This window comes from Coregonus lavaretus (genome assembly GCF_964263955.1).
Source record: "Coregonus lavaretus genome assembly, contig: HAP1_SCAFFOLD_6138, whole genome shotgun sequence".
In the NCBI taxonomy this organism is placed as follows: Eukaryota; Metazoa; Chordata; class Actinopteri; order Salmoniformes; family Salmonidae; genus Coregonus; species Coregonus lavaretus.
Genome location: NW_028167173.1, coordinates 10001 through 34766, shown reverse-complemented (window position 1 = coordinate 34766; position 24766 = coordinate 10001). Strand labels below are relative to the sequence as shown.

The following is a 24766-nucleotide window of genomic DNA, read 5'->3' as shown; positions in this document are numbered from 1 at the left end:
CATCTTTCTCTCTCTCTCTCTCTCTCTCTCTCTCTCTCTATCTCTCTCTCTCTCTCTCTCTCTCTCCTCTCTTGCTCTCTTTCTCTCAGAGTGGTGGAGTGATGAGGTGAAGGGGAAGAAGTGTAAGAGGAGGAGTCTTTCCCGGCCAGAGAGGAAGAAGAAGGCTGCCCTAGTGTCTGGTAATATTCATCTCTCCCTACTTCCCTCTTCCTTTCAGCCCTTTTTACATCAGCAGTGCTTATACAGAAACCCAGCCTAAACCCCAAACAGCAAGCAATGCAGATGTAGAAGCACGGTGACTAGGAAAAACTCAAACTCCCTAGAAAGGCAGGAACCTAGGAAGAAACCTAGAGAGGAACCAGGCTCTGAGGGGTGGCCAGTCCTCTTCTGGCTGTGCCGGCTGGAGATTATAACAGTACATGGCCATTAAGGCCAGATAGTTCTTCAAGATGTTCAAACATCCATAGATGACCAGCAGGGTCAAATAATAATCACAGTGGTTGTAGAGGGTGCAACAGGTCAGCACCTTCAGGAGTAAATGTCAGTTGTCTTTTCATAGCCAAGCATTCAGAGGTCGAGACAGCAGGTGCGGTAGAGAGAGAGAGAGAGAGAGTCGAAACAGCAGGTCCGGGATAAGGCAGCAGGTCCGGTGAGCAGGTCCGGGATAAGGCAGCAGGTCCGGTGAGCAGGTCCGGGATAAGGCAGCAGGTCCGGGATAAGGCATCAGGTCCGGGATAAGGCAGCAGGTCCGGGATAAGGCAGCAGGTCCGGGATAAGGCAGCAGGTCCGGGATAAGGCAGCAGATCCGATGAACAGGTCAGGGTTTCATAGCCGCAGGCAGAACAGCAGAAACTGGAGCATAACCAGGTGGACTGGGGACAGGGACAGGCAGGAGTCGTCAGGCCAGATAGTCCTGAGGCATGTACCTAGGGATTATGTCCTTCGGGAGGGGAAAGAGGGAGAGAGAGAGAATTAGGCCGATACCCACTATTGATCAAAATCCAGAAAAGAGCCTTTAAATTCTACAACCACCTAAAAGGAAGCGATTCCCAAACCTTCCATAACAAAGCCATCACCTACAGAGAGATGAACCTGGAGAAGAGTCCCCTAAGCAAGCTGGTCCTGGGACTTTATTCACAAACACAAACAGACCTCACAGAGCCCCAGGACAGCAACACAATTAGACCCAACCAAATCATGAGAAAACAAAAAGATAATTACTTGACACATTGGAAAGAATTTACAAAAAAACTGAGCAAACTAGAATGCTATTTGGCCTTAAACAAAGTACACAGTGGCAGAATACCTGACTGTGACTGACCCAAAATTAAGGAAATCTTTGACTATGTGCAGACTCAGTGAGCATAGCCTTGCTATTGAGAAAGGCCGCCATAGGCAGATCTGGCTCTCAAGAGAAGACAGGCTATGTGCACACTGCCCGCAAAATGAGGTGGAAACTGAGCTGCATTTCATAACTTCCTGCCAAATGTATGACCATATTAAAGACACATATTTCCCTCAGATTACACAGACCCACAAAGAATTAGAAAACAAACCCAATTTTGATAAACTCCCTTATCTACTGGGTGAAAAACCACAGTGTGCCATCACAGCAGCAATATTTGTGACCTGTTGCCAGAAGAAAAGAGCAACCAGTGATGAACAAACACCATTGTAAATACAACCCATATTTATATTTATTTATTTATTTTCTATTTTACTTTAACTATTTGCACATTATAACACTGTATATAGACATAATATGACATTTGAAATTTCTTTATTCTTTTTGAACTTTTCCGAGTGTAATGTTTACTGTAATTGTTTTATTGTTTAATTCACTTTTTGTTTATCACCTACTTCACTTGCTTTGGCAATGTAAACACGTTTCTCATGCCAATAAAGCCCCTTAAATTGAAATTGAATTGAATTGAGAGAGAGAGAGAGAGAGAGAGAGAGAGAGAGAGAGAGAGAGAGAGAGAGAGAGAGAGAGAGAGAGAGAGAGTGTGACCCAACCAAATCATGAGAAAACAAAAAGAGAATTACTTGACACATTGGAAAGAATTAACAAAAAAAGCAGAGCAAACTAGAATGCTATTTGGAGAATTAGAGGACACCAGATAAGACAATAACACCAGACTGACCCTATCCTCCTGGAACACAGACTATTGCGGCATAGGTACTGAAATTTGACAAGCTGACTTGTTGGAAAAGTGGCATCCTATGACTGTGCCACGTTGAAAGTCACTGAGCTCTTCAGTACGGGCCATTCTACCGCCAGTGTTTGTCTATGGAGATAACATGGCAGTGTGCTCGATTTTATACACCTGTCAGCAACGGGGGTGTGGCTGAAATAGCCAAATCCACTAATTTGAAGGGGTGTCCACATACTTGGGGCGGCAGGTAGCTTAGTGGGTAAGAGCGTTGTGCCAGTAACCGAAAGGTCACTGGTTCTAATCCCCGAGCCGACTAGGTGAAAAATCTGTCGGTGCCCTTAAGCAAGGCACTTAACCCTAATTGCTCCTGTAAGTCGCTCTGGATAAGAGCGTCTGCTAAATTACTAAAATGTAAATGTAAAAAATACTTTTGGTTATGTAGTGTATAAATGCAGTGCATTCGGAAAGTATTAAGACCCCTTGACTTTTTCCACATTTTGTTACGTTACAGCCTTACTCTAAAATTGATTAAATAAATACAAATCCTCATCAATCGACACACAATACCCCATAATGACAAAGCAAAAACAGGTTTTTAGAAATTTGAGCAAATTTATTAAAGATAAAAAACAGAAATACCTTATTTACATAACTATTCAGACCCTTCGCTATGAGACTCGATATTGAGCTCAGGTGCATCCTGTTTCCATTGATCATCCTTGAGATGTTTCTACAACTTGATTGGAGTCCACCTGTGGTAAATTCAAATGATTGGACATGATTTGGAAAGGCACACACCTGTCTATATAAGGTCCCACAGTTGACAGTGCATGTCAGCGCAAAAACCAAGCCATGAGGTCGAAGGAATTGTCCGTAGAGCTCCGAGACAGACATCTGGGTAAGGGTACCAAAAGATTTATGCAGCATTGAAGGTCCCCAAGAACACAGTGGCCTCCATCATTCTTAAATGGAAGAAGTTTGGAACCACTAAGACTCTTCCTAGAGCTGGCCGCCCGGCCAAACTGAGCAATCGGGGGAGAAGGGCCTTGGTCAGGGAGGTGACCAATAACCTGATGGTCACGCTGACCCAAGAAGACTCGAGGCTGTAATCGCTGTCAAAAGTGCTTCAACAAAGTACTGAGTAAAGGGTCTGAATACTTACGTAAATGTGGTATTTCAGTCAAAATTTGCTAAAATGTTTAAAAATGGTTTTTGCTTTGTCACTATGGGGTATTGTGTGTAGATTGATGAGGGGAAAAAAACATTTAATTCATTAGAATAAGGCTGTAACGTAACAAAATGTGGAAAAAGTAAAGGGGTCTGAATACTTTCCGAATGCACTGTATATATCAACGAATTAGCGAGGGAACTAGAACAGTCTGCAGCATCCGGCCTCACCCTACTAGAATCTGAAGTCAAATGTCTACTGTTTGCTGATGATCTGGTGCTTCTGTCACCAACCTACAGCAGCACCTAGATCTTCTGCACAGATTCTGTCAGACCTGGGCCCTGACAGTAAATCTCATTAAGACAAAAATAATGGTGTTCAAAAAAAGGTCCAGTTGCCAGGACCACAAATACAAATTCCATCTAGACAGCGTTGCCTTAGAGCACACAAAAAACTATACATACCTCGGCCTAAACATCAGCGTCACAAGTAACTTCCACAAAGCTGTGAACGATCTGAGAGACAAGGCAAGAAGGGCCTTCTATGCCATCAAAAGAAACATAAAATTCGAAATACCAATTAGGATCTGGCTAAAAATACTTGAATCAGTTATAGAACCCATTGCCCTTTATGGTTGTGAGGTCTGGGGTCCGCTCACCAACCAATAATTCACAAAATGGGACAAACACCAAATTGAGACTCAGTGTACAACGTAAAACACCAAATAATGCACGTAGAGCAGAATTAGGCCGATACACGCTAATGATCAAAATCCAGCAAAGAGCCGTTAAATACTTTCTGAATGCACTGTATACATTGCCTAGTGAAAGTCTACACACCCATCTTAAATGTACATCGCTGCCGGTGGCAAGCATACCCATAACATGATGCTGCCACCACAATACTTGAAAATACAGAGGGTTCAACAACATTGCTGACCTGTATGACAAAGTGAAAAGAAGGTAGTGTGTGTGTTCGAAAAAAATCAGATCATCCATTCTGTTTGCAACATGGCTGTTACTGCAAGACAACACAGCAAATACATGTTTTGGCCAAAATTAAAAACTACAGGCTTGAGTTAAAATCCAGTACAACAAATCACAGAGTGAAGCCCTTTTGTATGTTGTAGTATTGTGGTCGAAGCATCATATGGGTATGCTTGTCAGCTGGCAGGGATGTACATTTTAGACTGCTCGTCACCGGCAGGGACTGGGGAGTTTGTCAGGATATAATTAAATATGAAAGGAGCAAAGCCAAGGTAAAAAGTTAAGAGGAAAACCTGCCTCAGTCTTTTGAAAAGCTAACCCTGTGATAGATTTCTACTTTTCAGCAGGACAATTATAATATAATAATTATAATATGCCATTTAGCAGACGCTTTTATCCAAAGCGACTTACAGTCATGTGGGCATACATTTTTACGTATGGGTGGTCCCGGGGATCGAACCCGCTACCCTGGCGTTACAAGCGCCGTGCTCTACCAATTGAGCTTCAGAGGACCACAAATTACACCAATGTTAACGTCAAAGAGACCAGAATGGCTTCCCAAGAGATGTTGAGTGTTCCTGAGATGTCCAGCCTCAGACCTGACCTAAATTAGCTTGAATATTTCTTGAATATGGCTGTCCATCAATGACTCCCACCCAAATGGGCGGCAGGTAGCTTTAGTGGTTAAGAGCGTCGTGCCAGTAACCGAAAGGTCGCTGGTTCTAATCCCCGAGCCGACTAGGTGAAAAATCTGTCGATGTGCCCTTGAGCAAGGCACTTAACTCTAATTGCTCCTGTAAGTCGCTCTGGATAAGAGCGTCTGCTAAATGACTCTCTCTCTCTCTCTATTCTCTCTGTCTCTCTCTCTCTCTTCCTCTCTCTCTCTCTGTCTCTCTCTCTCTCTCCCTCTCTCTCTCTCTCTCTCTCTCTCTGTCTCTCTCTCTCTCTCTCTCTTGCTCATGTTCTCTCCATCTCTCTCTCTCTCTCTCTCTCTCTCTCTCGCTCTCTCTCTCTCTCTCTTGCTCATGTTCTCTCCATCTCTCTCTCTCTCTCTCTCTCTTGCTCATGTTCTCTCCATCTCTCTCTCTCTCTCTCTCTCTCTCTCTCTCTCTCTCTCTCTCTCTCTCTCTTCTCTCTCTCTCTCTCTCTCTCTCTCTCCTCTCTCTCTCTCTCTCTCTCTCTCTCTCAGGCCCATTCATCGTCTACATGTTGAGAGACATTGATATCCTGGAAGACTGGGCAGCTATCAAGAAGGTACATATCTGAATATTATGTTGATGTGTGTGTTCGTCCATTCTAGACAGCTATATAAAAAAAAAAAGGTACACAATTATCAATAACATTCACTATTAATATGATCAATGATCAATACAGTTTGTGTGTGCGTGCGTGTGCGTGTGCGTGTGTGTGTGTGTATCAGAACTGAGGGAACTCTGTCTGTCTGTCTTTCAGGCTAAAGCAGCACTGACGCTGCTAAAGAAGAAAACAGACAGTAAGTTTGTGTGTTGTGTGTTTGTGTGTTTGTTTGTGTGTTTGTGTGTGTTGTGTGTTTGTGTGTGTTTGTGTGTTTGTGTGTTTTTGTGTGTTTGTGTGTGTTTGTGTGTGTGTGTGTTTGTGTGTGTTTGTGTTTTTTTGTGTGTTTGTTTGTTTTGTGTGTTTGTGTGTGTTTGTGTTTTTGTGTGTTTGTGTGTTTTTGTGTGTTTGTGTGTTTTTGTGTGTTTGTGTGTTTGTGTGTGTTTGTGTGTGTTTGTGTGTTTGTGTGTGTTTTGTGTGTTTGTGTGTTTGTGTGTGTTTGTGTGTTTGTGTGTGTTTGTGTGTTTGTGTGTGTTTGTGTGTTTGTGTGTCAGAGGATTTGCCAGAAACATTATTGACAGCATTAATCAGTCAATAAACATAATTAGTACAATACAGTGAGGGAAAAAAGTATTTGATCCCCTGCTGATTTTGTACGTTGGCCCACTGACAAAGACATGATCAGTCTATCATTTTAATGGTAGGTTTATTTGAACAGTGAGAGACAGAATAAAAAAATTAAAAATCCAGAAAAACGCATGTCAAACATTTTATAAATTGATTTGCATTTGAATGAGGGAAATAAGTATTTTACCCCCTCTCAATCAGAAAGTTTCTGGCTCCCAGGTGTCTTTTATACAGGTAACGAGCTGAGATTAGGAGCACACTCTTAAAGGGAGTGCTCCTAATCTCAGCTAGTTACCTGTATAAAAGACACCTGTCCACAGAAGCAATCAATCAATCAGATTCCAAACTCTCCACCATGGCCAAGACCAAAGAGCTCTCTAAGGATGTCAGGGACAGCTTGGTGAGAAGTTGACAACAGTTGGTGTGATTATTCGCAAATGGAAGAAACACAAAAGAACTGTCAATCTCCCTCGGCCTGGGGCTCCATGCAAGATCTCACCTTGTGGAGTTTCAATGATCATGAAAACGGTGAGGAATCAGCCCAGAACTACATGGGAGGATCTTGTCAATGATCTCAAGGCAGCTGGGACCATAGTCACCAAGAAAACAATTGGTAACACACTACGCCGTGAAGGACTGAAATCCTGCAGCGCCCGCAAGGTCCCCCTGCTCAAGAAAGCACATATACAGGCCCGTCTGAAGTTTGCCAATGAACATTTGAGTGATTCAGAGGAGAACTGGGTGAATGTGTTGTGGTCAGATGAGACCAAAATCGAGCTCTTTGGCATCAACTCAACTCCCCGTGTTTGGAGGAGGAGGAATGATGCCTATGACCCCAAGAACACCATCCCCACCGTCAAACATGGAGGTGGAAACATTATGCTTTGGGGGTGTTTTTCTGCTAAGGGGACAGGACAACTTCACCGCATCAAAGGGACGATGGACGGGGCCATGTACCGGCAAATCTTGGGTGAGAACCTCCTTCCCTCAGCCAGGGCATTGAAAATGGGTCGTGGATGGGTATTCCAGCATGACAATGACCCAAAACACACGGCCAAGGCAACAAAGGAGTGGCTCAAGAAGAAGCACATTAAGGTCCTGGAGTGGCCTAGCCAGTCTCCAGACCTTAATCCCATAGAAAATCTGTGGAGGGAGCTGAAGGTTCGAGTTGCCAAACGTCAGGCTCGAAACCTTAATGACTTGGAGAAGATCTGCAAAGAGGAGTGGGACAAAATCCCTCCTGAGATGTGTGCAAACCTGGTGGCCAACTCCAAGAAACGTCTGACCTCTGTGATTGCCAACAAGGGTTTTGCCACCAAGTACTAAGTCGTGTTTTGCAGAGGGGTCAAATACTTATTTCCCTCATTAAAATGCAAATCAATTTTATACATTTTGACATGCGTTTTTCTGGATTTATTTGTTGTTATTCTGTCTCTCACTGTTCAAATAAACCTACCATTAAAATTATAGACTGATCATGTCTTTGTCAGTGGGCAAATGTACAAAATCAGCAGGGGATCAAATACTTTTTTCCCTCACTGTAGGAGTATAATAAACATCATTAGTACAATAGGAGTATCATAACTGCTTATTGTGTGTGTTTCAATATAACATTATAATTGGAAGAGAAAAGTGGAAGCTGAATTGTAGAAGTACTAAATCTGTGATAATAGTGTGAAGTTTAAAGTGCTCTCTTTTGTTCTGTTCTCTCTCTCTCTCTGTCTCTCTGTCTCTCTCTCTCTCTCTCTCTCTCTCTCTCTCTCTCTCTCTCTCTCTCTCTCTCTTTCTCTCTCTCTGTCTCTCTGTCTCTCTGTCTCTCTCTCTCTCTCTCTCTCTCTCTCTGTCTCTCTCTCTGTCTCTCTCTCTCTGTCTCTCTCTCTCTCTCTCTCTCTCTCTCTCTCTCTCTCTCTCTCTGTCTCTCTCTCTCTCTCTGTCTCTCTCTGTCTGTCTCTCTCTGTCTCTCTCTCTGTCTCTCTGTCTCTCTCTCTCTCTCTCTCTCTCTCTCTCTCTCTCTCTCTCTCTCTCTCTCTCTCTCTCTGTCTCTCTCTGTCTCTCTCTCTCTCTCTCTGTCTCTCTCTGTCTCTCTCTCTCTCTCTCTCTCTCTCTCTCTCTCTCTCTCTCTCTCTCTCTCTCTGTCTCTGTCTCTCTCTCTCTGTCTCTCTGTCTCCCTCTCCCTCTCTCAGAGCGGTGATAACAGAGGAGTGTGTCTCAGATGTCTAGATGAACCAAAGTCTCTGAGCTGCAGAAGAGAACTTACAACAACAGAACAGTCTTGAGCGCAGCCCAGTCTGAGACTACTATTTAATACAAAGCACTTCAGTAGGGTCTTGTTCAGTAGGGCATACTGGAACAAAACATTTTGCAACAGAAAATGTAAATCTGTCTTCTTATTAGACATGTTCAGGAGAGTACCTCCCTGTTTCAAACCGTTTTGTCCCTACTGAACACAGCCCATACTATGAATACAAAACAGCAGATTGATCACCTTTAGGGTCTGATTCCTCTATCACACTATGGTCCAGTTATCTCTAGGTTCTGATTCATCTATCACACTATGGTCCAGTTATCTTTAGGTTCTGATTCATCTATCACACTATGGTCCAGTTATCTTTAGGTTCTGATTCTGTGCTAAGCGATTAACCAAAATGTTGGTTTCTAAACAACTAATCGACCAACGTCGGTTAAATTATTAGAATTCCATTTCGTTCATTTTTTCCCCCCCCTGTGAGCTCAATGTGCAGTTTCTCTAGAGATAAATCAGATCAAGCCCAAAGTGTGCGATGTAGTACGGAGTTGTAGTTTCTTACAGGCTACATGGTAATTAACTACAATGACCATAATCCATTGCGAACCTACTTGTCCAGTCTGGAGAGGGAGAGGAGGGAGAGAGCGATACAGAGCAGCTGCTTCGAGATATCTCTACCTAAAAAGAAAATACATGATCTAAGTGATTGATAGTTGGTATTCAGCAGTCATAAAAGTATACCCTTATTTACTTTGAAGAACTACTAAAATAGTGATTTAGTCAGGCAGCAGCTCCGTAGAGATGAGATGATGACTTGGAATGAAATAATAAAGTCATCAAATAAAACTAATGTAATATACACAACAACTGGAATATTCTATTAAAGTAAAGTCATGTGAATAACTGATGGTTAATAAGTGATAAGCAGTAATGGACAGTCACTACCATCATGGGACTTTTATTAATAGTTTTATTCTGTGTTACAGCATTCAACCCACATAATGCATTGGGCATTTAATGTTTAAAAATAATATAATAATCAAATCCGAAATAAAAAAAACGTGATTATTTTTCAAAAATCGAACCGAAACCGAACCGACCTCAAAAAGCACTAATTGCTCAGCACTAGTTAACAGACTATGGACCAGTTACCCAGACCCCAATACACACTATGGACCAGTTACCCAGACCCCAATACACACCATGGACCAGTTACCCAGACCCAGATCTCAATACACACTATAATGTATGAGAGGGAACAGTCCCTGTCAACTTCAAACACAACTAATGGGTGAATCTTTCCTTGGTTCCTTGAGTCTGAATGCGTTACTAACCCAGCAAACAGCGTTAATGTACAGTGTGGCTCAACTGTGATAAATACATTTTTTCTCTCCTTTTCTGGCCCCTACTTGGACATTTTAATTGGAAATACATTTCAACAAGTGGCACAATTGAGAGTTGTTATGTATCATGTAACTTTCCTTATGATGGTGATATGTCACCTTAAGTAGCTTTATGAGATCCTTATGACAGGTCTATGTCTGCCTGGATACCAAAACATTTTAGGCCCAGCTGGTTTTTACTGCTTCTTTTCTAACAATTTTGCACCAGAAAAAAAATACCCCAAATTTCTCTCTCTGGTAAAATATATGTTTTTGTTACAAAAAAAGAAAGAAATAATGCCATCTAACCACAAAATACTACGTGTTTCCCTTTAAGATTATTTCCCAGGAAGAATGTGGAGAAAAAGGCCCCGCCTGTAGGCTACAATGGTAGGGAAAACCCTGCAATACAAAACGACTGTACTTAACCTGCAGTATTACTACTGTAACTATACTGTTTCTATGGCTACCACAGGCTTTTATTTAAGATGTTTTTATTCCTATAACGACCATGTATTTATAAAGATTTAGTAAGATGAATGATTAAATTTCAATCTTTTATGAGATGAGGGTGTTCATTACTGTTAACCATTCCTCATTTTTATTTTATTAGTGTGTGTGTGTGTGTTCATGCATGTGTGTGTGTGTTTGTGTCTGAGAGAGAAAGCGTGGTACAGTGAGGGGAAAAAAGTATTTGGTCCCCTGCTGATTTTGTACGTTTGCCCACTGACAAAGACATGATCAGTCTATAATTTTAATGGTAGGTTTATTTGAACGGTGAGAGACAGAATAACAACAAAAAAAATCCAGAAAAACGCATGTCAAAATGTTATAAATTGATTTGCATTTTAATGAGGGAAATAAGTATTTGACCCCTCTGCAAAACATGACTTAGTACTTGGTGGCAAAACCCTTGTTGGCAATCACAGAGGTCAGACGTTTCTTGTAGTTGGCCACCAGGTTTGCACACATCTCAGGAGGGATTTTGTCCCACTCCTCTTTGCAGATCTTCTCCAAGTCATTAAGGTTTCGAGCCTGACGTTTGGCAACTCGAACCTTCAGCTCCCTCCACAGATTTTCTATGGGATTAAGGTCTGGAGACTGGCTAGGCCACTCCAGGACCTTAATGTGCTTCTTCTTGAGCCACTCCTTTGTTGCCTTGGCCGTGTGTTTTGGGTCATTGTCGTGCTGGAATACCCATCCTCGACCCATTTTCAATGCCCTGGCTGAGGGAAGGAGGTTCTCACCCAAGATTTGACGGTACATGGCCCCATCCATCGTCCCTTTGATGCGGTGAAGTTGTCCTGTCCCCTTAGCAGAAAAACACCCCCAAAGCATAATGTTTCCACCTCCATGTTTGACAGTGGGGATGGTGTTCTTGGGGTCATAGGCAGCATTCCTCCTCCTCCAAACACGGCGAGTTGAGTTGATGCCAAAGAGCTCGATTTTGGTCTCATCTGACCACAACACTTTCACCCAGTTCTCCTCTGAATCATTCAGATGTTCATTGGCAAACTTCAGACGGGCCTGTTATGTGCTTTCTTGAGCAGGGGGACCTTGCAGGCGCTGCAGGATTTCAGTCCTTCACGGCGTAGTGTGTTACCAATTGTTTTCTTGGTGACTATGGTCCCAGCTGCCTTGAGATCATTGACAATATCCTCCCGTGTAGTTCTGGGCTGATTCCTCACCGTTCTCCTGATCATTGCAACTCCACGAGGTGAGATCTTGCATGGAGCCCCAGGCCGAGGGAGATTGACAGTTCTTTTGTGTTTCTTCCATTTGCAAATAATCGCACCAACTATTGTCACCTTCTCACCAAGCTGCTTGGCGATGGTCTTGTAGCCCATTCCAGCCTTGTGTAGGTCTACAATCTTGTCCCTGACATCCTTGGAGAGCTCTTTGGTCTTGGCCATGGTGGAGAGTTTGGAATCTGATTGATTGATTGATTGCTTCTGTGGACAGGTGTCTTTTATACAGGTAACAAACTGAGATTAGGAGCACTCCCTTTAAGAGTGTGCTCCTAATCTCAGCTCGTTACCTGTATAAAAGACACCTGGGAGCGCTTTCTGATTGAGAGGGGGTCAAATACTTATTTCCCTCATTAAAATGCAAATCAATTTATAACATTTTTGCCATGGGTTTTTCTGGATTTTCTGGATCAAATACTTTTTTCCCCTCACTGTATGTGTGTGTGTGAGCGAGAGTGAGAGCATATGGGAGTGTATAAATGTGTGAGAGAGAGAGAGAGAGAGAGAGAGAGAGAGAGAGAGAGAGAGAGAGAGAGAGAGCAGAGAGACAGAGAGAGAGAGAGAGCGCTTATCATCTCCCGTCTGGATTACTGCAACTCGCTGAATTTGTCATCTCCCGTCTGGATTACTGCAACTCGCTGTTGGCTGGGCTCCCTGCATGTGCCATTAAACCCCTACAACTGATCCAGAACGCTGCAGCCCGTCTGGTGTTCAACCTTCCCAAGTTCTCTCACGTCACCCCGCTCCTCCGCACACTCCACTGGCTTCCAGTTGAGGCTCGCATCTACTACAAAACCATGGTCCTTGCCTACGGAGCTGTGAGGGGAACGGCACCTTCTTACCTTCAGGCTCTGATCAGACCCTACACCCAAACGAGGGCACTACGTTCATCCACCTCTGGCCTGCTAGCTCCCCTACCTCTACGGAAGCACAGTTCCCGCTCAGCCCAGTCAAAGCTATTCGCTGCTCTGGCACCCCAATGGTGGAACAAGCTCCCCCACGACGCCAGGACAGCGGAGTCACTCACCACCTTCCGGAGACACTTGAAACCCCACCTCTTTAAGGAATACCTGGAATAGTATAACAGTAATCCTTCTACCCCCCCCCCCCCCCCCCCCCCCCCTTTTACTACTACGGTCTTTTGTCTAAACTAACACCTGACTTATTTCACCTGCTAGCACTGACTTGTTTAAAGAAATGTACTTACTGTGATCGAGATGTAGTTGTCCCTGATTGCACTGAATTTGCTCGCAGCTGCTTGTTTGAAGAAGTGTACTTACTGTGATCAATATGTGCTTGTCCCACTGGCTATCCTAAGTTGAATGCACCAATTTGTAAGTCGCTCTGGATAAGAGCGTCTGCTAAATGACTTAAATGTAAATGTATTAAAACCAAATGGGTATTTCTACAGTGTTGCTGCACTACCTTGAATTCACCACCAGGGACCTTCACAACGCCATTCATTTATTATCAGGGCGCACTACCTCGTATTAACCACTAGATGGCGACATAGTATTATAATTGAGTTCGATGGCGTTCAAACCAACACAAGGCTCCAAACCCTCGTCCACAGGAGTCAACCCTCTTTTAAACTGTTAATTCAACACTCGAGAGGGATTAACTGAAATTGAGAAGTTTGAATTTCATAATATTAATTTGTAAGTGTTGGAATGGGAATCAAACAAAGTCCCATTAGGCAGGCTTGTTTCCAGTGTTTGAGTTTAATATCGGGTAACCCCGAGTTCTATGTAAAGCTGTACAGTAATGGATAGCCTTGTGCTGTGGAGACTTAGTGAGTGTGTGTGTGCACGCGCTGTTGCGACTAGAGGGGCTAATTCATAGGTGTGTGTGCGTGTGTGTGTTTCTGTGTGTGTGTGTGTGTGTGTGTGTGTGTGTGTGTGTAGACTACAGGGCCTAATCATGAGAGAGTAGATTAATAGGGGTTATTAGCCATGCAGAACGCTAAACGATACATTTAGAGCTTCTAGAGTTCTGGGAATACTTTCAGAATTAAGTTTATAATCCTGAGCGGATAGACAGGGTTAGCATTCTGAGGGGATAGACAGGGTTAGCATTCTGAGGGGATAGACAGGGTTAGCATTCTGAGGGGATAGACAGGGTTAGCATTCTGAGGGGATAGACAGGGTTAGCATTCTGAGGGGATAGACAGGGTTAGCATTCTGAGGGGATAGACGGGGTTAGTCTGGAGACCTTTGGTGAATCATCCTGTAAGCTGTAGAGGCTGATGTGATACTCACACACACACGCTGAGTAAGCACTGGAGCAAATTATGAGGCAGGGAGGGAGGGAGGGATGGAGGGAGAGAGGGAGGGATGGAGGGAGAGAGTGAAGGGGAGGGATGGAAGTGAGTGGAGTGAGGGGAGGGAGGGCGGGAGAGAGTGAAGGGGAGGGATGGAAGTGAGTGGAGTGAGGGGAGGGAGAGAGGGATGGAGGGAGAGAGAGATGGAGGGAGAGAGTGAAGGGGAGGGATGGAAGTGAGTGGAGTGAGGGGAGGGAGAGAGGGATGGAGGGAGAGAGAGATGGAGGGAGAGAGTGAAGGGGAGGGATGGAGGGAGTGGAGCGAAAAAGTGAAGTTCCTTCCTTCCTTCCTCCTTTCCTTTTTTCTCATAGTTCCTATGCAGTGACTGTCTTATGGTTCCTATACAGTGACTGTCTTATGGTTCCTATACAGTGACTGTCTTATGGTTCCTATACAGTGACTGTCTTATGGTTCCTATACAGTGACTGTCTTATGGTTCCTATACAGTGACTGTCTTATGGTTCCTATACAGTGACTGTCTTATGGTTCCTATACAGTGACTGTCTTATGGTTCCTATACAGTGACTGTCTTATGGTTCCTATACAGTGACTGTCTTATGGTTCCTATGCAGTGACTGTCTTATGGAGGTGATCTCACTCAGAGTTGCAGTGTAGGAGGTATTCCCTATTTATTGCACCCTATTCCCTATGGTTCTGGTCAAAAGTAGTGCACTATATAGGGAACAAGGTGCCATTTGGGACGTCTCCGTAGACCTGTCTAGAGATGTCATAGAAATATGCTTGTCAGAAGCTAAAGCTGTTAGATGGTGTTATAGAAATAGACATGTCAGAAGTTGTCACAATGAAGTTAGATGGAAAACTCCCTTCTGTCAGCTTACAGTTTTGCTCCAAAGACTCTACCTCTCTCTCTCACGTAGACACACACACACACACACAGGTGTGTTGACACACATGCTCGCACACGCGCACACACACACACACACACACAGGCTGGTGCCAAAGATTTCCGTCACACCCCACCATTCTCTTCACAGAGCTCTGCACAAATCTTTATCCTTGTACGGGAATGAGACATTTCATAGTGAGAATCGAGGAATATCTTGTTAATTTAATTTAATTTGAGTAGTGACAGCTTCCACTTTGACACATTGAATTAACAATGAATCACTGAATCACTTTCGCTTGGGCTAAATGTCAATACTATATAGCGAGAAAGGCAGGGAGGTAGACAGAGAGAGAGAGAGAGATAATAAGAGAAATAGATCATGCAGTAGAGAGATATATAGAGGGATAGAGAGAGCAATAGATGGAGAGATTGTAGAAGGATGAGGGAGGGATATATTCTGTAACAGGAGAGAAGAGAGATAATACAACAGATAGAAGACAGAGAGAGAGAGAGAGAAGAGGGATGGATAGAGAGATGGAGAGAGGGATGGATAGAGAGATGGATAGAGGGATGGAGAGAGGGATGGATAGAGAGATGGAGAGAGGGATGGATAGAGAGATGGATAGAGAGATGGAGAGAGGGATGGATAGAGAGATGGAGAGAGGGATGGATAGAGGATGGATAGAGAGATGGATAGAGGGATGGATAGAGGGATGGATAGAAGGATGGATAGAGAGATGGAGAGAGGGATGGATAGAAGGATGGATAGAGGGATGGAGAGAGGGATGGATAGAGAGATGGATAGAGGGATGGATGAGGGATGGATAGAAGGGATAGAGAGATGGAGATGGCATCAGTGTCACCAGGTGTTGAAGTGGGAAGCGTGTGGACCATTAGTGATCCAGACAGAAGAGAGACAGAAAGGACGCCACAGCTGTAGGGACTAGACACTATTACTCCTCTCTCTCTCTGTGTCTCTCTGTGTCCTCTCTGTGTCTCTCTGTGTCTCTCTCTGTGTCTCTGTGTCTCTCTGTGTCTCTCTGTGTCTCTCTCTGTGTCTCTCTGTGTCTCTCTCTGTGTCTCTCTGTGTCTCTCTATGTGTCTCTCTGTGTCTCTCTGTGTCTCTCTGTGTCTCTCTGTCTCTCTGTGTCTCTCTCTGTGACTCTCTGTGTCTCTCTCTGTGTCTCTCTGTGTCTCTCTCTGTGACTCTCTCTGTGTGTGTGTCTCTCTCTCTCTCTCTCTCTCTCTCTCTCTCTCTCTCTCTCTCCTTCTACTCCCTCGCTCTCTCTCCCCCTTCATATATCTCATTCTTTTCTCACCCCCTCTCCAGAATCTAACCTCTTAACAGTCTCTATTCATCTGTTTTTCACTCCCTCTCTCTCTTTGTTTATCTGTTTTTCTCTCCCTCGCTGTTAATCTGTTTTTGTGTGTACATTTTTGTGAGTGTGTGTGTGTGTGTGTGTGTGTGTGTGTGTACGTGTGTGAGTGTGTGTGTTGTACGTGTGTGAGTGTGTGTGTGTGTACGTGTGTGTGTGTGTACGTGTGTGAGTGTGTGTGTGTGTGTGTGTGTACGTGTGTGAGTGAGGTGTGTGTGTGTGTGTGTGTGTGTACGTGTGTGAGTGTGTGTGTGTGTCATCCACTTCACTGAGCTGATATCCCAATCGGAACATAATAGTATTTATAGCTATTACATGACTGGTTGATTATGAGTGACTTGAAAGCTGTGTTACCATGAGGAAGCATACACTGTGTGTGTGTGTGTGTGTGTGTTAGTGTGTGTGTGTGTGAGAGAATGTGTTTGTAAGCATGTGTGTGTGTGTGCATGCAAGTGTTTATGTGTATGTGTTTGGAGGCATGTGTAAGTGGTGCGTTCATTTTAACGAAGCGGAAATGACGGTAATTAACTAAACACATTTATTCTGCAGCAGAGAGGAGAGAGAGAGAGAGAGAGAGAGAGAGAGAGAGAGAGAGAGAGAGAGAGAGAGAGAGAGAGAGAGAGAGAGAGAGAGAGAGAGAGAGAGAGAGAGAGAGAGAGAGAGAGAGAGAGAGAGGAGAGAGAGAGAGAGAGAGAGAGAGAGAGAGAGAGAGAGAGAGAGAGAGAGAGAGAGAGAGAGAGGTGGGAAAATTATATATCTGGAAGAGACAGAAAAGGAGGTAAAGTAGAGAGTGAAAAACGAGCGGGAGAGCTGGGCGAAGATACATCATTTTGGTGAAGGACAGAGAGAACAATAGGAGGAAGGTAATAGGGAGAGTGTTGAGGAGACGAGGAGATGAGGAGACGAGGAGACGAGGAGATGAGGAGACAAGGAGACTAGGAGACAAGGATATTAGGAGACGAGGAGAAGAGGAGATGAGGAGACGAGGAGATGAGGAGAGCAAGAAACGATAGAGAGATCAAGAGGAGGAAATAGAGAAAAGAGGAGGGAGAAGGATGGGGACAAGAGGGAGGAGGGAGGATGGGGACAAGAGGGAGGGAGGGAGGATGGGGACAGGAGGGAGGGAGGGAGGGAGGATGGGGACAGGAGGGAGGGAGGGAGGATGGGGACTGGAGGGAGGGAGGATGGGGACAGGAGGGAGGGAGGATGGGGACAGGAGGGAGGGAGGGAGGGAGGGAGGAGGGGACAGGAGGGAGGGAGGATGGGGACAGGAGGGAGGGAGGATGGGGACAGGAGGGAGGGAGGATGGGGACAGGAGGGAGGGAGGATGGGGACAGGAGGGAGGGAGGATGGGGACAGGAGGGAGGGAGGATGGGGACAGCAAAGGACAGATAGAAAAAGAGAGGGAACAGGTGGAGCGAGGAGACATTAAGAATTACAGCACATCAACAGTGTGTGTGTGTGTGCGTGCGTACGTGCGTACGTGCGTGTGTGCATGTTTGTGTGTGCATGCGTGACTGCCAATGATAGCAGGAATTGGTTTGCACACACACACCCTCAGGGTACCATGATGTCGGCGATGAGAGGGGGATCCTCGGGGCTACCAAGCCCAGTACAGACAGCTGCTATTGGGCATAGCAAATACTTGATCCCCAGGCTCCATGTAGGCTCCAGATATTACAAGGCCCAGCTATAACAAACCACCAGACCGATGTCTACATCTCCTCTGCATAACAAAACATCTAGCCTTCAACCAACCTTGTGTGAGTGTGTGCAACCAGCTCACACGGTCTCACGTCAGAATTAGATGCTCATCCATGTTTCTGAAACGTCAAATTAAGAGTGTTTCCAAACGTCACATTTCTAAGTGTTAAAGGTCAAGTTTAGGTATTAACGCTGAATGGATAAGGTGAGGGTTAAGGTTTGTGACATTTCTAAATCAACTTTCTATCGCTGGATTCAAACTGGCAACCTTTGGAATCAGAGGCAGGCGCTTATCCCCCGTCCACAATGCTCTAGCAAAACCGAAACCTACTTGAAGGTAACAGCGCTCACTGTTGCCCCCTAGTGGCCAGTTTCCTCGCCATCTCCGTCCTCAGACGTGGATGTACGTCAAATTCTGACTTGTATCACGGGTGACCTGGTTGAATAATTACATGGTTTTCAGATTCTTCAGTATTGGAAAATACCAGGCATTTTATAGAACCCTTTCCACGTTGGGTTTTACCTGGAAGCAAAAAGGGTTATCCTATGGGGACAGCCGAAGAATCCTATTGGAACACTTTTTTCTAAGTGTGTAGGGTTAGAGTTATAGTTGAAGCTAGGGTTAGGGTTGAACCAGGATATGGACATGAAGCCAGAGTTAGGGTTGAACCGGGATGTGGACATGAACCTGGAGTTAGGGTTGAACCGGGATGTGGACATGAACCTGGAGTTAGGGTTGAACCGGGATATGGACATGAACCTGGAGTTAGGGTTGAACCGGGATATGGACATGAAGCCAGAGTTAGGGTTGAACCGGGATGTGGACATGAACCTGGAGTTAGGGTTGAACCGGGATGTGGACATGAAGCCAGAGTTAGGGTTGAACAGGGATGTGGACATGAAGCCAGAGTTAGGATTGAACCGGGATGTGGACATGAAGCCAGAGTTAGGGTTGAACCGGGATGTGGACATGAACCTGGAGTTAGGGTTGAACCGGGATGTGGACATGAACCTGGAGTTAGGGTTGAACCGGGATGTGGACATGAAGCCAGAGTTAGGGTTGAACCGGGATGTGGACATGAAGCCAGAGTTAGGGTTGAACCGGGATGTGGACATGAAGCCAGAGTTAGGGTTGAACCGGGATGTGGACATGAAGCTAGAGTTAGGGTTGAACCGGGATGTGGACATGAAGCCAGAGTTAGGCTTGAACCGGGATGTGGACATGAAGCCAGAGTTAGGATTGAACCGGGATGTGGACATGAACCTGGAGTTAGGGTTGAACCGGGATGTGGACATGAAGCCAGAGTTAGGGTTGAACCGGGATGTGGACATGAAGCCAGAGTTAGGGTTGAACCGGGATGTGGACATGAACCTGGAGTTAGGGTTGAACCGGGATGTGGACATGAAGCCAGAGTTAGGGTTGAACCGGGATGTGGACATGAAGCCAGAGTTAGGGTTGAACCGGGATGTGGACATGAACCTGGAGTTAGGGTTGAACCGGGATGTGGACATGAAGCCAGGGTTAGGGTTGAACCGGGATGTGGACATGAGGCTAGGTTTTTTATTTTATTTTATTTTTAAAAAATTTAGGGGGCGGATCAGCTTTAATATTGCAGATAGATTATAACTTCCATCAATGTAATTGTCTGCATCACTTCCAATCCCCCATATGTTTTTTTCTCTCGCTAATATATATATATATATATACACATAAATACATACACATATATATATATATATATATATATATATATATATATATATATATATATATATATACATACACATACATACACATATACATATCCTTTTAAAAATATATTTCCCTTTATTACTTTCCAACCCCACCACGCCTTCCCTAATTGGAGTAAACTAGTGAACAACAATGCTTAGGCCTCTACTTCCAGCTTATACATACTATATACATTTTATGGACACAGTCAATTTTACAATAATTATATTTTGTTTGTTTTTACTCCTGAACTTCCACTACCCTCAACCTCTCCGATCAATTTCATGATGTCCATCCGGTTTGCTTCTATATGCCATATCTTTCTAACTGTGCTCTTTCACAAAAGCTCTCAACCTATAACCTATATACGTATTATGGACACAGTATGCTTTACATTATTAGTTATCTTGTTGTTATTAGTTGTTATTAGTCCCATCCTTCAGCTCCATTCAACCCCTCCCATCTATCTCTTAACACCATCCATATTGGATTTCTTTTTGCCATATATTTTTCAACTGTACTGTGATGTTCTATAAAAGTTCTCAACCTTTCTATTCGCATTGTTTCTACAGATTGTAAATTGAAAATAAACATTTTTGCTAAAAGTATTATTATATTATTGATAGATTGACTATGACATTTCAGATCACCCAGTAGTGCTATCTGCAGGGTTGGCTCCATGTAACTATTGCAATCCTTTAGCCATTCCTGGACCTGTGTCCAAAAACATGTTACAAAATGGACAGTACCAAATCAAATTATCTAATGATTCTGTCTCTTCGCAGCAAAATCTGCAGAGCTGGGAAGATTGTATCCGCCATATAAATAACATTCTATTGGTAGCAAGAATTCTATATAATAATTTAAATTGTTTTGCGTATCATTTCATAAACACTATGCCATGGGATCGGTATGTCAAAAATCTCTTCCCAACTATTTTGCAATCTATATGGGACGGCTGTCAATCCTTTGGTCCTTCAATGAAACTGGTATACTTTTTTTTATTCATCACAGTTTTCTTTAACCAATTATGTTCTTTAATGCAAGGCCGACAGACAAGTTCCTTACTTTTTCCCCCTTCCACTTTCCTCTTCCATTTTTGCGGTAATGCTGCAATTATATGGTTGTAATTTCGGGTAGAGCAGACATTTCCATATGTTTTTGTTAGCTACATGTGCGACATAACTCCACCAGTCCTACCGATGATATCATTTACAAAGATTATACCTTTTCTAAACATTTTGTCATAAGAAAACGTTTTTTTAAATCAATTAGTATATTTGAGTTTAACCACAATATTTGTTGCATTATTTGTTCTGTAGTTTCTGGAGGATTAAATTGAAATTGCAACCAACTTTCTATGGCTTGTTTTAGAAATAGTGATATTTGGGAGATGATTTCCTTTTCAAATAACTGAAAGTTACTCCTCTGAGTATATCAAAAAAGGTTTGGTATACCTCGACTGGTATGCCATACAACCCTGGAGTATTCCTGGTCTTAAAGTCTTTAATTGCATCCAGAAGTTCCTCCTCTGTAATTTCACCTTCACATGAGTCTTTCTGTATGGCTGTTAATTTTACGTTATCAATAGAAAAAAAATCTCTACAATTAGCTTCAGTTAGAAGAGATGGAGGCGACTGAAACGAAAACATATGCTTAAAGTACTTTGTTTCCTCCTTCAAAATATTATTTGGTGAATCATGGGTGACTCCGTCATTTGTAACCAGTTTCAGTAAATTCTTTTTGGTAGCATTCCTATGTTGAAGATTAAAAATGAATTTGTTGCATTTTTCCCCATATTCGATCCAGTTTGCTTTATTATTATAATATATTACACTTGATCTTTCTTGAATAAGTTTCTCCATTTCTTTTTGTTTTTCCTCTAATTTATTCTGAGCCTCTATGTTACAGTTTTTATTGCTACAGTATCTATTTGTTCTGTTAGACCTTCTATTTCCTTTGTTAGTATGGACTATTTTGACCTAAATTACTTTTGTTTTCGAGATGAGTACTGAATTGCATGGCCTCTAAAGGCACATTTAAAGGTGTCCCATACAATAAGGGGATTTGCTGTACCTATGTTATGTCGGAAAAAAACAGTTATACCTTTCTCTGTCCCAGTTAACAACAAGTTATCATCCAATAGGCTTTGATAAAATTTCCAATATCCTCGCCCACGTGGAAATTCAGTAAGAGTAATGTATATGCCAATTATATGATGGTCCGACCGCATTCTGTCCCCTATCAACACTTTTTAAACTTTTGGTGCCAACGAGAATGACATAAGAAAGAAGTCAAGATGACTAGCTTGATTGAGTCTCCGCCATGTATATCTCACTAGATCAGGATATTTAAGCCTCCATATATCTACTAGTTCTAATGTATCCATGACATTCACGATTTCCTTAAGAGCATGAGGGAGATTGTTTGTAGTGTGATTTCCTTTACGGTCCATTTAACTATTTAAAACGGTATTATAATCTCTCACCATAATAATAGAGTCTTGAATTGCTTGCAGGGTTGATAATTTATTATATATATTGTCAAAGAAGTGTGGATCATCATTATTTGGTCCGTAAAGGTTAATGAGCCATATCTGTTCATGGTCCAATAACATATTTAAAATAATCCATCTACCTTGCGTATCTGTTTGGACAATTTGCACATTCGGATCAAAATTAAAGTTAATTAATATCATCACCCCTTTTGAATTTCTTAGCCCATGGGAGAAGTATATTTCGCCCCCCCATTCCTTTTTCCACACAACTTCATCTAGAATTGTTGAATGAGTTTCCTGTAAACAATAGATATTATATTCCTTCTCTTTGAGCCATGTAAATATTGTTCTTCTTTTGTTATTATCTGCTAAGCCATTACAATTATAACTGGCTATACTTATTTCACACATACCATAATGAGATACAAGTTTCAAATCTATTTATCGTTATATATTTCCCTCAATCACCCTCATGCTCTTAAGGCTCCAGAGTGGTACAGTGGTCTAAGACACTGCATCTCAGTGCTTGAGGCGTCACTACAGACCCTGGTTCGATTCCAGGCTGTATCACAACTGGCCGTGATTGGGAGTCCCATTGAGTGGCGCGCAATTGGCCCAGCGTCGTGCGGGTTTGGCCGGTGTAGGCCGTCATTGTAAATAAGAATTTGTTCTTAACTGACTTGCTTAGTAAATTTACCAATAAAAAATACCATAGTGATTGAGTGTCTATATACAGTGAGGGAAAAAAGTATTTGATCCCCTGCTGACTTTGTACATTTGCCCACTGACAAAGAAATGATCAGTCTAGAATTTTAATGGTAGGTTTATTTGCACAGTGAGAGACAGAATAACAACAACAAAATCCAGAAAAACGCATGTCAAAGATGTTATAAATTGATTTGCATTTTAATGAGGGAAATAAGTATTTGACCCCCTCTCAGTCAGAAAGATTTCTGGCTCCCAGGTGTCTTTTATACAGGTAACGAGCTGAGATTAGGAGCACACTCTTAAAGGGAGTTCTCCTAATCTCCGTTTGTTACCTGTATAAAAGACACCTGTCCACAGAAGCAATCAATCAATCAGATTCCAAACTCTCCACCATGGCGAAGACCAAAGAGCTCTCTAAGGATGTCAGGGACAAGATTGTAGACCTACACAAGGCTGGAATGGGCTACAAGACCATCCCCAAGCAGCTTGGTGAGAAGGTGACAACAGTTGGTGCACAAAATAACTGTCAATCTCCCTCGGCCTGGGGCTTCATGCAAGATCTCACCTCGTGGAGTTGCAATGATCATGGGAATGGTGAGGAATCAGTCCAGAACTACACGGGAGGATCTTGTCAATGATCTCAAGGCAGCTGGGACCATAGTCACCAAGAAAACAATTGGTAACACACTACGCCGTGAAGGACTGAAATCCTGCAGGGCCCGCAAGGTCCCCCTGCTCAAGAAAGCACATATACAGGGCCGTCTGAAGTTTGCCAATGAACATCTGAATGATTCAGAGGAGAACTGGGTGAAAGTGTTGTGGTCAGATGAGACCAAAATCGAGCTCTTTGGCCTCAACTCAACTCGCCGTGTTTGGAGGAGGAGGAATGCTGCCTATGACCACAAGAACACCATCCCCACCATCAAACATGGAGGTGGAAACATTATGCTTTGGGGGTGTTTTTCTTCTAAGGGGACAGGACAACTTCACCGCATCAAAGGGACGATGGACGGGGCCATGTACCGTCAAATCTTGGGTGAGAACCTCCTTCCCTCAGCCAGGGTATTGAAAATGGGTGGTGGATGGGTATTCCAGCATGACAATGACCCAAAACACATGGCCAAGGCAACAAAGGAGTGGCTCAAAAAGAAGCACATTAAGGTCCTGGAGTTGCCTAGCCAGTCTCCAGACCATAATCCCATATAAAATCTGTGGAGGGAGCTGAAGGTTTGAGTTGCCAAACGTCAGGCTCGAAACCTTAATGACTTGGAGAAGATCTGCAAAGAGGAGTGGGACAAAATCCCTCCTGAGATGTGTGCAAACCTGGTGGCCAACTACAAGAAACGTCTGACCTCTGTGATTGCCAACAAGGGTTTTGCCATCAAGTACTAAGTCATGTTTTGCAGAGGGGGTCAAATACTTATTTCCCTAATTAAAATGCAAATCAATTGATAACATTTTTGACATGCGTTTTTCTGGATTATTTTGTTGTTATTCTGTCTCTCACTGTTAAAAAAACCTACCATTAAAATTATAGACTGATCATGTCTTTGTCAGTGGGCAAACGTACAAAATTAGCAGGGGATCAAATACTTTTTTCCCTCACTGTAGCTGCACCATGATATTTGCATTGCTACTAAGTAACCCTACAATTATTCTCCACTAATTCCCCCGCTAAAGCCCCTCCCCATCCCAGGTTGGGCCGTCATCCCAGTGATCGGCATACCACCCCCGTCCCTAGGGACCCGAGAGGCCAGGACCCATCCATCGAAAACAGCACACAGTGCCACCCACAAAACAGAAGCAGGTCAACTGCCAAAAGCATTTCCAATGCTCTCACCTCAATATATATCTATTCAAATATCTTATGTTCCATTATCAATTAATATGTGTAATAATGATAATGTTGGCAGTTCATGCGTAGGATTTTAACCTATAACCCGGATTGCCATTGTATTACATTACATTTTTGACAAG

The 24766-nt window shown here is 43.3% G+C and overlaps 1 long non-coding RNA gene across 1 annotated transcript; it reads left to right on the top strand.

Moving 5' to 3' along the window:
* The first annotated feature begins 167 nt into the window (after positions 1 to 167).
* On the top strand, positions 168 to 10423 carry LOC311113801. Its single transcript, XR_014611043.1, has 3 exons — positions 168 to 179; positions 5500 to 5564; positions 8414 to 10423. It is a non-coding gene; the product is annotated as an uncharacterized lncRNA (long non-coding RNA).
* Positions 10424 to 24766: the final 14343 nt, after the last annotated feature.